Source organism: Canis lupus, chromosome 29 (assembly GCF_003254725.2).
Source record: "Canis lupus dingo isolate Sandy chromosome 29, ASM325472v2, whole genome shotgun sequence".
Taxonomy (NCBI): Eukaryota; Metazoa; Chordata; class Mammalia; order Carnivora; family Canidae; genus Canis; species Canis lupus.
Window position 1 is genome coordinate 14,659,362 of NC_064271.1, and position 14,741 is coordinate 14,674,102.

The 14,741-nt window shown below is 36.2% G+C and overlaps 1 protein-coding gene and 1 long non-coding RNA gene across 13 annotated transcripts in view; one reads left to right on the top strand and one right to left on the bottom strand.

Moving 5' to 3' along the window:
- Nucleotides 1–14,741, bottom strand: part of LOC112678529 (cytochrome P450 7B1) — a 174,221-nt gene that overhangs the window by 35,653 nt on the left and 123,827 nt on the right. The window lies entirely within an intron of this gene.
- LOC112678530 (uncharacterized) overlaps nt 5,621–14,741 on the top strand; it is a 67,303-nt gene continuing 58,182 nt past the window's right edge. For 9 of the 10 annotated variants that reach the window (XR_003147637.3, XR_003147642.3, XR_007407022.1 and 6 more), the window contains exons 1-3: nt 5,621–5,716; nt 6,011–6,146; nt 12,533–12,571. This is a non-coding gene — a long non-coding RNA (uncharacterized LOC112678530). The remainder of the gene's footprint in view (nt 5,717–6,010; nt 6,147–12,532; nt 12,572–14,741) is intronic. The other variant, XR_003147644.2, reaches the window with a different exon arrangement.

Genomic DNA, 14,741 nt, shown 5'->3' on the forward strand with positions numbered 1-14,741 from the left:
ACACCCCCACTTAACCCCACCCACTCCAATAGTATATACTTCCTCAAACATCCTCTTTACTATTTAGGTAGGACACTAGAAGGAAATGTCTTATAAGTTATACAAATTAGAGGTACAAAGATTTTCAATGATTAAACCCAAGTTCTATGCATAAACAACTATCACCACTTGCAACTTCTTCTATACAAATAGTGGGACACATCTTGAAGTTTATGAAAAATGTCAAGTACAGTCTAAATTTATCTGGAAGCAAATAGTGGAGAAGAGTCTAAATACATAAAATGGCAATGAAACATAAAAGATGTTTTAGACATTTTCCTTTGGTTAAAAAGAAGCATATAAAATTTAAAGAGGTGAACCAACACAGTATACTTCATTTTTGATAATAGCTGCAGTTTGTCTTTATGCTATATCTTTAGTTAAATAAATAGGTAATAGGTTTTGTGAGTGGCCTATCATGCGTTGTTCCCTTAGACATTTTAAGGACAGCACTTTACACAGCAATCTATATTTATCAAGAAATTTCTTTAAAAAAAAAAAGAAATTTCTTCTATTCTACTTTTCCTGGGATCGTTCTATGCTAGGAATCCGAGTTATTGTTAACAACCCTTTAAGTAAGTAGTTGCTCAACCTTTATACATGGTTACTCAACTTTTATACATGTACCCCAATTCAGGAAAAAAATTATGCATTAAGTTTTTGAAGGCATAAAATATTTGTATTAGGTCATCTGATATCTATAACAATGCCTTAATAATTAAAAAAAAATTTCCTAATTAATATTTTCCTTTGCACGTGTTGTTAAAATTTCAGAAGCTACACAACTGATGTGCATTGCAGTATCTGATTATAATACCAACCTTTTGAACAAACTTTGGGTTGAGCAAAGAACTTTTGAAGCTGCTATTTTACCTTTCCTTGACTTAATTTAGAAGCTACTTAATTGGATAATATAATTTGGTTCAGAGTGTCTCTTGCAACTGTACTTTTGAATCATTCTCTATTTTTCTACCCTTCCTGGACTTCAATGCAGGCATGAGGATGCTAAATATGTTCCCATAAGTCTGGATAATTGAGAATCAATATGTTTTTCAGGGTACCGGGGAGAAGGGGCTTCTTTGCAGGATTGAGATGGAAGATCCAAAAAAAGGAGGAGCGAGTAGAAGGCACTGCAGGGTGCTGGCATATCTGAAGCCTCTGTGAGAGCTTACATGGGGCCAACGAAACACAGAATCACATGCATTGCCTGGAAGCTAGGTGGGGGTTACCAAGTGGGGGCACTTGAGAAGGGGATGCAAAGTTGGAGGATCACACTCAAAGTCCTAGCCAGGAGGCATGCTGGGAAGCCAAAGATGACCACACAAACATCAGTACAACAAGACTCTCCAGGTCAACAGAAAAGGGGAAGGGAGAACCCTAAATCTCATTTAATATGCAGATAAAGGATAAAAAGTTTTAAACTCAAAGTGACTGGAACTACTTTTCACTAGAAATAGGGTTTTCTGCCATCAGCAGAAATAGGGGTTCATGAGAAATTTGAGTTCAGTTATAGAAAATTACATTTGTGCCTATCTAATACTGGGAAGTTTTAAATCCAGTATACGAGCTATGTAGACATGCAGTTGTTGTTTTAACTTGAAAATAATGATAGTATCAACCTTATAGGTTTACCATTCTGATTGGGAGAGAGTATTTGAAAATAGCTGATATACAGAGCAGGATTAATTTTTCCGGCTACTCATATGCTGGAAGCAGTTGCACATAAGTGGTTTTGCTCTCCTATTCTCCGTATGAACTGTTTTGTCAACCTTCCCTGCTATCTAAAGGAGCTTGGAAGGCATCACTCCCATCTTCACCACAAGAAAAAAGCTGAAGAAACTGAATATCAACAACTCCTCTTAGATTCATTGGAAAATTGATGCCACAGGGCGTAAACCACTGCCCTGAAAGCTACAGAGACAGGTGAATACAGAAGATCATAGTTTACTGGGAGCAGAAGCTGCTTCTACAGCCTTCGAGAGACACTGAAAAGGTAATTGACTCATTCCTGGAGCCTGAGCAAGAACTAACTTGTGATATAAAATCTAAGGACCCAACCTTATGAGAGCCTCCGCAGTGTTTACACAAGGAGAAATAGATAATCTCAATTAATATGCATCTAGGAAATAAATAGGGTCAATAATTTATAATTCTCCAAAGGAGAAGGTAGCAGCTCTAGATCTCATTGGTGAATTTTATCAAACAGTTAAGGAAAAAATACTACCAATTCTCTATAATCTCTTCCAGAAAATAGAAGCAGAGAAAAGACTTCCTAACTCATTCTATGAGGTTAGCATTACCCTAATACTAAAGTAGACAAAAACATCACCAAAAGGAAAATTATAGATCAATAAACATAACATAGATGTGAAAATCCTCAATAAAATAATAGTAAATTGAACTCAACAGTGTATAGAAAGAATTATATATGAGAAGCAAGTGAAATTTATTCCAGATATGTAAGGCTGCTTCAATGTTCAAAAATCAATGAATGTAATTAATGTAATCCATTACCTCAAAGGGATAAAGAAGAAAAATATGACCATATCAATAGTTACAGAAACATCATTTAATAAAATCTAACACGTATTCATGATAAAACTCTCAGAAAACTAGGATTAGAGGAAACTTCCTCAACTTGATATAGAACATCTACAAAAAACCTTACGGCTAACATTGTAGGTATTAGTGAGAAACTAGAAACTTTCCTGCTAACATCCGAAATAAGGCAAAGATGCCCTTCTCACCACTCCTATTTGACATTATACTGGAAGTCCTAGCTAATGCAGTAAGACAAGAAAAAGAAATAAAAGGCATACAGATTGAGAAGAATTAAAACTGTTCTTATTGCAGATGACATGACTGTCTATAAAAAAGTTTCAAAGAATCAACAAAAAACCCTCTTGTAACTAATAAGCAATTTTAGCAAGGTAGCAGAATACAAGGTTAATACACAAAAGTAAATTGCTTTTCTATTTTCCAGCAATGAATACGTGGAATTTGAAATAAAAAAACAAGACCACTTACATTGGCACCCATAAAACTGAAATACTTGGTATACAAAATATGTATAAAGTCTGCATAAGAAAAACTATAAAACTGTGATGGAAGGAATCAAATAAAATTTAAATAAAGGAAAGTTAACTCATCCACATCAGCAGGGAGACTCAATATTGTCAAGATGTCAGTTCTCAACCTGATCTATAGATTCAACACAATCCTGATCAGAATCCCAGAAAATAGTTCTGTGGACATTGACAAACTGATTCTAAAGTTTATATGGGAAGGGAAAGGATCCAGATTAGCCAATGTAATATTGAAGGAGAAGAACAAAGTGGGAAGACTGACATCATTCAACTTCAATATTTACTAAAAGCAACAGTAATCAAGACAGTGCGGTATTGGTGACAAAATAGACAAGCATATCAGTAGAACAGAAGAGAAAGCCCCAAAACAGACCAACACAAATATAGTCAATTGATCTTTGACAAAGGAGCAAAGTTATTCAATGGAAAAAGGATAGCCTTTTCAACAAATGGTGGTAGAACAACTGGGAATCCTCCTGCAAAAATATAACTATAGACACAATTCTATACCTTTCACAAAAATTAACTCAAAATAGATCAGAGATCTAATTGTAAAGTGCAAAACTATAAAACTCCTAGCAAATAACATAAGGAAAATCTAGTTGATCTTGGGGCTGGCAATGAGTTTTTAGATACAAAATCAAATGTACAACCCATGAAAGAAAAGAAAAAACTTCATCAAAGTTAAAAAAATTCTGTTCTGCAAAATATACTGTTAAGAGAATGGAACCCCATGCTTGATACCAGGAGAGAAATCTTTGCAAAACAAATACCTGATAAAGGACTAATAACCAACATACACAAAGAACTCTTAAAACTCAAAAATAGGAGGAAAAAAAAAAACAATTAAAAAATGGGCAAAAGATCTGAACAGACACCTTACCACGGAAGACATACAGCTGGCAAGTAAATATATGAAAAGATGCCCCACATCATGTATTATCAGGGAATTAAAACAACAATGAGCTACCACCACATACCTATTAGAATGGCCAAACTCAAAACATTGACTGCCCCAAATGCTGACAAAAATGTGGAACAACAGAACCCCTCCTTGCTGGTGGGAATGCAAAATGGTACAGCTACTGTGGAAGACAGTTTGGCAGTTTCTCATAAAACTAAACATACTCTTACCATATGACCCAGCAACTGTGATCCTTGGTATTTACCCAAATGAGTTGAAAACTTGTGTCCACACAAAAACCTGCACACAAATGTTTATAGCAACTTTATTCACAATTGCCAAAACTTGGGAACAATCAAGATATCCTTCAATTGGTGAATGGATAAACAAACTGTGGTAAATCTGGTTGGTAGAATATTATTCAGTGATAAAAAAAATGCACTATCATGCCACAAAAAGACACGGAAGAACCTTAACCACATATTGCTAAGTGAAAGAAGCCAATCTGAAAAGGCTACATACTGTAATTACAACTATATGACATTCTGGAAAAGCCAAAACTATGGAGATTATTAAAAGATCAGTAGTTGTCAGGGGTTTGGGGGAAAGAGGAATGAATCGGTGTAGCACATGGGATTTTTAGGGCAGTGAAACTATTCCGTATGTTACTGCAATGATGTATCTATGTCATTATGCATTTGTTAAAACCCGTATAATATACAACACAAAAATGATCCCTGATGTAAACTAGGACTTTAGTTGATACTAATGTGTGAATGTTGGCTCATCTGTAACAAATATACTCTACTACTGATATTAATATTTGTGAAAACTACAGGAGTAGGCAGATGAGGAGGGGGTATAAGGGAGCTCTACGATTTCCTCTCAATTTTTCTATTAACCTCAAACTGCTCTATAAAATAAAGTGTATTTGTCTATATGGATATAGATATCTATATATAATAATAAGTTTTAAGCAGGAAACTGATATGAAGTTTCCATTTTTCAAAAAAGTACATTTAAAAAAAGACGGGCAATTCTAAAGTATCGGTAGTGGGCAGTGCGTAAATTGATTAAAAATACAGTACTTTTTTCAGAGTAAAGAGTTCTAATCTGATGGTTGCCAGAGAGGAGATGGCTGGAGGGATGGGTTAAATAAGTGGGGTGATTAAGGAGCACACTTGACCTGATGAGCACTGGGTTATGTATGGAAGTGTTTTTCTTTTTTTTTAAATTTATTTATGATAGTCACAGAGAGAGAGAGAGGCAGAGACATAGGCAGAGGGAGAAGCAGGCTCCAAGCACCGGGAGCCCGACGTGGGATTCGATCCCGGGTCTCCAGGATCACGCCCTGGGCCAAAGGCAGGCGCCAAACCACTGCGCCACCCAGGGATCCCTGGAAGTGTTGAATCACTATATTGTACACCTGAAACAATATTACACTGTATGTTAACTACCTGGAATTTAAATTGAAAAAAAGTTTTTGAGGGTATAGGGTAATTCATAAAGTGAGAAAATTGCTGTGGATTATCCCCAGCTGCAAGAGGCCCATTTCTTGCTATGACCTCACAAGGAGCCATTGTTAAGGAATCCTAAAGCACCTATTAAGACCTTGGCAGGACTGAGGATTTTGTACGTTCTAGATCAGGAAGCTGGTTTTCAATGACCTGAGGGGACTTTGATCCAAGTTAGTTTCTTCCTTGGCACTGCAGGGCTTTTATCTATTTTGCATATATATATATATACATATATATATATATATTTTTTTTTACTTTAAAGAAAAACTGAAAAAGCTTGATAATAAGTTTCTTTTAATCTTTTTATTTTCTTTATTTTTTTTTGCATTTTTAAAATTTAATTTGTTAATTTTTTTTTACCTTTATTTTTCTTTGGCATTATGTCAATTCCATCATAAAGATCAGTTATTTCAAGTTGGCCTTGAAAGTGATTTTCAAGTAATTTGGATCAACTTTCTCCCCAGCTTTTCCCAGGTTTAAGCTGATGTTGGGACACGCTGCTTCCAAGTAAGTGCAACACACTGCCAGGCCTCTCGGCCATCTCTGCTGAGGAAAAGACCCTTATTGGCAACTACCATCGGCAAGGATATATTTGCCAAGGTAAAATTGGCCCAACACATCTGATTGGGAAAGAGATGATCATGACAATCATTAACAAGTCAATCTTGTTAACTACCCTATAAAGTCAAAATAATGAGGGCCTTGGATCACACCAACATTTTGAAATTATTTGAAGTGATGGAGACAGAAACAGTCTACCTTGTCAATAGCTGGTAGGGAAGAGCTATCCAATTACCTGGTGGATCATGGCAGCATGAAAGAGAAAGAGACCCCAGGCAAATTCTGCTGAGAATGTCTGCTGCAAAATATTGCCACCAAAAAGGTATTGTCCATAGACTTAAAGGCAGAAAACTAACTATTGGAAACTGACATGAACATCAAGGCTGCAGACTTTGGCTACAGCAATGAATTCTCCTTTGGCAATAAGTTGGATAACGTGTGGCAGCTTCCTTATGATTCCTTGGAACTCTTTCCAAGGCCAAAAGTAAGAAGGCTTCATGGTGGATGTATGGAGTCTAACAGTAATGTTTTATACTCTGGTGAGCAGATCCCTTTTGATAGACAACTTAAAGGATCAAGGAAAGCAGTACTGAGCAGAACATAACCATATTCACTTCTTGTGAAGTGAATCACTTGTCCTTAGCATGAAAACCTGCTCAAAACATCTCCCTCTCTCTTTCTTTTTAAGATTTTATTTATTCATGAGAGACAGAGAGAGAGAGAGAGAGAGAGGCAGAGACACAGGCAGAGGGAGAAGCAGGCTCCATGCAGGGAGCCTGACGTGGGACTTGATCCCGGGTCTCCAGGATCATGCCCTGGACTGAAGGCAGCGCTAAACCGCTGATCCACCGGGGCTCTCCATCAAGACATTTCTCATCCTCAATCTCACTGAAAGGTGTATTAGAGCAAATCATGATAATTCCATGAATGAATGCACCTCATGAAGATGAAGAGCTAAAAGCCTTACATGGAGTTACTCCCCTGGGACAAAGACTCTGGTGGACTGAGCTAATGGTGTCCACTGGCTTCACAGTATGAAGAGGGGCAGGTAGAAGCAATGGCATAATGTGAAGGCTGTGAGATTATCTGCTTTGAGTCCTTTTCCATAGACAGAGACACCATAGGTCACCATATGACACTCAAAGAGTAGGTCAATATTGACTTTTCAAAGAAATTTGTCTACAATATATCTTTAAGTGAATAAAGAATAAAGAAGTTAGTTAAGTAGTTAAGTAACCATAAGCACAACAGCATAATATTGTTTCCCTCCCCCCAAAAATGTGGGAAGGAATATAAACACACAGAGAAAGATCTGGTATACCTGAAGATGTCGATGGTCATTATTGCTGGGTAGTAAGATTATGGGGGTTTGGTTACTGGTATCTTCTAATTTGCATGGCACAAGCATACTGCTTTTGAAGGATATTTGCCAATCATTTTGTAGAACGTCCCTCAATTTGGGTTGTCTGATGTTTTCTCGTGATAAGATTGAGGTGATAACATTTGGGGGAAGAATCTCAGAAGCAATGTGCCATTCTCAGTGTGAAAAAAAAAAATGCTCTTTTGGTGGTCAGATGAAAGCCACGTACAGAAGGTACTATCTTCTAAAAAAGTAGTCGATGGCAAAAAAGTATACTCTACAAATGAATCAAAGACAGATTTAAAAAATGAGCTCAACATTCCTAATCGGGTGAGTAAAGAATCAGCCTGAGATTCACCATAAGGACAAACAGCACTCTCCTCACCCACATCCCAAAAATGAAGAACAGACATTGGGGTCAGATTCTGTAACCGCACAAAATATGGACACGCAGTGCCACCTGGGATACCTCATTACTTCCACCAGAGGCCAGGTGACATACTAATGAGGCAGGCAGAGTTGACTTCTGTGACAGCCATGAAAGGTAGGAATGCTCTTTACCAATGGGGTTGTAACTAGTGGACTGTGACAACTGAGTTCCCCGATCTCTTCAAGGCTGCACTCGGACAAAGAAACTTTGCGGCACAGAGCACACTGCTTCCATTGCCTCACAACACCCCAGGGTATCTCGTGCTTACAGTTAGGTAGTGGGCTAATTTTTCTCCTTGTATATGATAAATCATATATTCTTTAGGACTTTTGATTCACATGTTGAACATGGATGATCTGCTTAATTGTTTGCTGCAAGATTCAGAACTATTGTAATCTCTTTTCAGGATGGACATTAATCCAACTCTGTCTAGAAAAAATATACAATTCATTACCATAAGTAATCTCTATTGTACCCTGTGCTTAACCTTCACTTTCCCCCAGTCTTATAATCTTGCAAATCCACTGGTGCTGTGTGATTGGCATCTGGTGTTCATACAACCTCTGCCTCACAGAGAATAAATGAAAAATCCCTAGATAAAAAAGCCACTTTTTCAGTGATCCAACCCTCTGCTCTTTGATAACTTTTGTACTACTCTAGAAAGTTCTGTTACCTTTGCAGTCTTTACTCTTGAAATGTTTTGGCTCTATCAGGATGGCAATTGACTTAAAACTTGATTAAAAAAAAAAACTTGATTTAGTTTCCTGGTAGGAAAGATATCACTGTTCAAGCACTTTTGATCAAAGCATTAAATGTAACAGCAAGCAATGATGGTCACAAATTTCTCCGTTATTAGCATGGAATCATAGCAAAACCAATATAAACATGCCTATATCCTCACACCTGAAAGTGTAACTTTTCAAGCCATATTTCAGTTGAACCTCTGGTTGTCAGTTCATCTATGTGATTGTATGATCTGAATAAAGCTTTGTCTGTGGAACGTGCCTTGTAAACTCCATTCCATTAGCAGATTTGTACTAATGCCTTGATCAACTGAGTTATTTATAAGTGCTTCTTTGGATAAGAAGCCAAACCACATCTATGTAGGATTTCAGAGAAGTCTATGATTGAGCTTTTTTTAAAAAAAAAAAAATCTGGGAGGAATGCCCAGGTTGGCACCACTGGAATAATGTCAAGACATAGTTTAAAACACACACACACACACACACACACACACACACACACACATACACACCAACACAGTAATTATCACTTAGAATTTAACTGAGTCTCAGGCATGCCCCACAATGACGACAACACTGGAAGATGTTTTTTTATGAAGTTGACCCTCGGTTTGCAGGGCCTAGTTCAAGCCCTCATCCATTCTCATGTGCACTATTGCAATAGCTTCCTGATTGATCTTGCCACACTGCATGGTTCAGACTACCAACCACCAGTAGTTTGCTGACTTTGGCCAATTTACTTAACCAATTTGTGCCTCGAGTTTCTCACCTGTAAAATGGATATTCTGCTGTGCATTCTTCATGTAAAAAAATAAGTTGATGCATGTAAAGAACTGCAGGCAATGAGTTGCATGCAGGAAGCACTCAGAACGTTAACTGTTATTATTATTATTGATCTCCATATCACTACCTGAGATCACCTAAAATACAAATCCAATTGTGGTTCTCTCCTGATTTCTCTTTCCTAAAAGTTTTTTTTTTTTTTTTAAGATTTTATTTATTCATGAGAGAAAGAGAGAGGCAGAGACACAGGCATAGGAAGAAACAGGCTCCCTGTGGGACTGGATCCCAGGACTTGAAGATCACAACCTGAGACAAAAGTAGATGCTCAACCACTGAGCCATCCAGGTGCCCTAAGTTTTCAACTGAGTACCAATTTTTAAGATTTTTTTTTCATTTGCTTGCATACTTCCTTGCCTAATTTAGGTATTAGTTTAGGCTACAATCTATGATTCGCTGGTCAGGGGATGGGACACCAGAACCATATATCCACTTGGAAAGTAACTCTAGCTTTTCGGGCTTTGTATTCTCTGGGCAAACACACTTAAAGGATCAAAAGTGGCTCAGAAGAGCACTGCATCTTAGGAGAAAGTCAGTCAAGAATGTTTAAACAGCCTAGACAATTCTGAAAGAGGGAAATCGATTCATAATTGAAAGTTATTTCAACTCTTTAATTAAAATAGAAAATCATGCAACTGAATTTGTAATTTCTGAGATGATCAGTTGCTAATTTATTTTACAGATGAGATTTGATTGGACTTCATGGAAGAGATATCAATTCCATTAACTCATCATTTCTTACATTTGATTAAATTGCTTGATTTTGAAATGTTTAATCAAAACTCAGAACCCACAGTTTTGTGGAAACTGAATCATACCAGAAGGCTAACCCAGAAAGCCTTGGTAATGACAATATAGAGATCAATGCCCACATAAATGCATAGTCAAGTTATCAAGTGACATTTCAACAAGTAAAGCCAATTAAGACACGAAGTTTCACATTCTGAAGGTTTAGACTGAAATAATCAAGCACAGCTTACCAGAACCATAGAAAAGGCAATACAAGGGTACTCCAGTTCGCCGAGGTGGGAAGCTAGTAAAAGGCCTGATGACCATATGCTACATCTGCTTCAGAATGCAAAAATTCATAACCATATTTTACATTGAGTCAACTCTTAGCATAGGAAAAGTTAATAGTATCTCTGTATTTATAACATAGCACATGGCACTGAGAAGGGCAATGTTTTGATTTTGTCATGAATGAGAGGGCTTTTCAAAGGGAAAAATACTATTCGTTTCCAAAGATTGGTTCCTAACTTTGCCCTATGATTTTAGGCCACTACATAAAAGGAGCATATGACTCCCTCAGGAAATCCATCATCACTAATATTACAACATGGAACATATAAGACTCGGCATCATATTTATACACAGAAATCACTAAGGTTTGCAATTTCTAAAATTGAAGATAACCTCTTACTTATTTTAAACATAATACACTGCAAATGTCCTTTGCTCATGCTATCCTCTCTTATGTGCATTCTCCCACTGTTTTGTAAAGTCAATTTTCAGTATTTATACCATAATCATTATTAAAGCGTGCTCAATTTCTTCATTTTTGTGTTTGCTTTGTTTTCTGTGAACCCACCACTAATTCCTATCAATCTCTTTTAGTACTCTCTAAAATCTCTCTCAATATGGTCAGACATATGGTCTTGCAATTTTCATATAGCTCTCCTATTTTCCATCAATTTTTCTTTTGCTCCATTTAATGAGAGACTTTCTTGGCTTAATCTCTTTCACAGATTATTTTATTTGTAGTTTTAGATTTCTAATTTCTCAGAGTTCTTTTGTGCTCTCTGATTATACATTATACAAATTAAATTCCATTCTTGTTTTATGAATGCAATTTCTTCTCTTATCTAAGACTACTAAGTATAATTTTGGGGGAGTTGTTTTTTCTGTCTCCAAATTGTGTTTCCTACAAGGCTCTTCTTTTTGTTTCTCTGCTGTGCTTTTTCTCTTTTAAGATGGAACTTTCCTAAGTGTCTCATGATCCTTAGCTTTTTAAAAATATTTTATTTATTTATTCATGAGAGACACTGCTGCGTGGGTGTTGGTGGGGCTGATGGACTTCACCATATTGTAACTGGAAAGGGACCTAGTCATTTTAATGAACGACTTATCTTTGCTACTTAAATGGATGAGGCTATAACTTTTCGTGAATTTTAATTTTGCTTTGGGAACTCTGGGAATAGAACATTGTATACAACTATATGTAAACACATTTTCTGTAAAGAGTTAACATTAACCAATTTTGAATTTGTCTTAATTATAGTTTTTTGGAGATTATTGCCAAAATCACTTGCAGTCATGTTTGTTATAAAAAATTTTAGAGTTCATTTCTACGTACAGTGGTGAGAATAGATGGAAGATATCACAATATGAAAGTCTGGCATAAGAGGTCAGAAAGAGGAACAGATGATGGGTTGTACAGTTTGCAAATTTGTCAGAATTGCAGGGTGGAGTAAGGGATTTTATTATTTCACTGTTCCCAAAATTAGTCCAACACTCCTATAAGTGATATTATCTTGTTTCAGGGCTGGAAGGAATAGGAAGAATTGGCAGAAAAACCTGAAGTACAGATATATTCTTTTTTCTCATGGGGGAAGTGTGTGTATGTGTGCACATGCATGCACATGCATGCACACACAGGAACACACATGTGCACATGCAACTTTATTTTGAATCGTGACTTAAAGTGATGCCAATGTCAGAAAAACATTAATTCTTTCCACAGACCACCCTTCATATAGCAGATGTTTTAATTCCTGGTAGAGTAAAAAGCATTAAAAAAGGACTTGTAGCTCTCTCCTTCTAGTTCCTCAGATACTTCTTCATCCCTCCTCAGAAATACATAATTTTGACAGGACTCACACATTTATAGAAGGTGTTTTTTTCTCCTTAAATAGGGTACAAACTAAAAAAACAGAAACCATTTTTTGATTTGTAAATGACCATTCTACATATTGAGAGCTTATAGGTGACTACTCAAAATATTCGTTTAATGATTGTTAACGACCATTTAAAATTAATTCTGCTTCTTTCCCAGAATTAAAAGTTCTACTCTGTTATTTCCAAAGGATTTCATGTAAGTATGTATATATATACAATTTTATGTAAGTAAATAAATGCATATTATATATGTGTGTGAGAGTGCATACACACGCATGCTAATAGCAGGGATAATCTCTTAAAAATTAGGGACAAATACGTAAAGAAGTCTTATAATTCTGCAATAAGGAGACAATCCAATAAAAATGAGCAAAAAATCTGAATAAATATTTCACCAAAGAAGATATACAAATGGCCAACAGACACATGAAAAGATGCTGAACATCACTAATTTTTAAGGAAATGGAAATTAAAAACTAAAATGAGATACTACTACTCACTTGCTAAAATGGAAAAAATCAAAAAGAATGTACTGTTGGCAAAGATGAAGAAAAATTGGAACTTTGATACACTGCCTGTGGGGATATGAAATAGTACAATCACTTTGGAAAACAGGCAAGCAATTTCTTATAATGTTAAAAATACACTAATAGTACAATCCAGCAATTCCAATTCTAGGTATCTCTTCACCCAAGAGAAGTAAAACCATATGTCCACACAAAGACTCATATGTGAATGTTCACAGGTGCATTCATCATAATAGCCAAAATGAGAAACAATTCAAATGTCTATCAGCTAGTGAGTAGATAAACAAAAGCTGGGATAGCTGTATAACAGAATTTTATTCAGCAATGAAAAAGGAACAACTCACTGATGTATGCAACAGTACTGATAAACCCCAAAAGCATTATGCTAAGAGAAAGAAGCCAGGCACATAATTTTAGTTATATGTAATTTCCAGAAAAGATAAAAATTGAGGCAGAAGGCAAGTTAGTTCTCCCTTGGGATTGGGGGTAGGAACAGGAATTAAATGCAAAGAACCATAAGGAAACTTTTTGGATGATGGAAGTATTCTAAACTGGACTATGGGGCAGCCCCGGTGGCTCAGCGGTTTAGTGCTGCTTTCAGCCGGGGGTGTGATCCTGGAGTCCTGGGATTGAGTCTCACGTCGGGCTCCCTACATGGAGCCTGCTTCTCCATCTGCCTGTGTTTCTGCCTCTCTCTCTCTGTCTCTAATACATAAGTAAAATCTTAAATAAATAAATAAATAAATAAATAAATAAATAAACTGGACTACGATGATGGGTGCACAACTGTATCAATTTAATAAACCCATCAAACTGTACACTTAAAGTGAATGAATTTAATGATATGTAAATATCTCAATGAGCCTGCTGGGAAAAAAAAAGATATTTTGTATGATTAGTTAAATATCTCAATTATCAGACAAGTCTTTAAAAAATGTATCATGCCAAAAATTAAATTTGAATTTGTCATTAAGCAGAGAAAAAGCAAGGATCATTTAACAGAACTTAAACAGTAGGTTTTCTGTTTTTCGTACCATTTCTAAATATGAGGAAATATATTTTTATTTCATATTTTCTAAACAGAAAACTCCTTTAACGATTATGCTGAGCCATCTATGACTTCCACAAAACTCCGTAAGTAGAACAGGGTCTTGAAACTGGAAGTTTGGGGAGACTCATCATGTGTTTTACAAATAAGAAAACAGAAGCAGAGAAGTAAAATAACTTGTCCAGTCACACCACAACAAACCAGCAAAAGAGATCAGAGTCCAGGTTTCCTGACTCCCAATCCAATGATTTGTTTTCTCTGTATCACACTACTCAAAGAAAGATAGGCACATGTCAAGGTTAACGGAGTCCTGACTTTCTGAAATCAGATTTTTCTCTTTTCTGATATGTTCTGCTCTTGCAATGAGCCCAAAGGTGATCATCCTATAAAGTAAATAAACATAAGATGTTATCTCCCATAGGGCAACTTCTGTCTGTGGCTAAATGAGCCAAGATGAAGAAACACTTCAAATAAAAGACTCAGCTGGAATAACATAGCGAAGAGGTTGCTTAGCTTGAAAGGGAGTCTGGCACATAGCCACTATGATTCATAAACTATAATGTAATAAACTTGTATGAACAAAAATCTAATTTCCATATTCAATGCTGGTTACCTGAATGAGCCATACGAGAGCTAATTTTTGGAAACAACATTAATTCTCTGGAAACAAAATGAGCCAGTTGGTACCAGCCAGAGTTTGGTAGCTAAAGAGTTCCAAATTCTACCACCTATCCATACCTATTCTGCATTTCCAGATTCCAAGAGTATCTCTAGAAAATTTCTTAAATTGA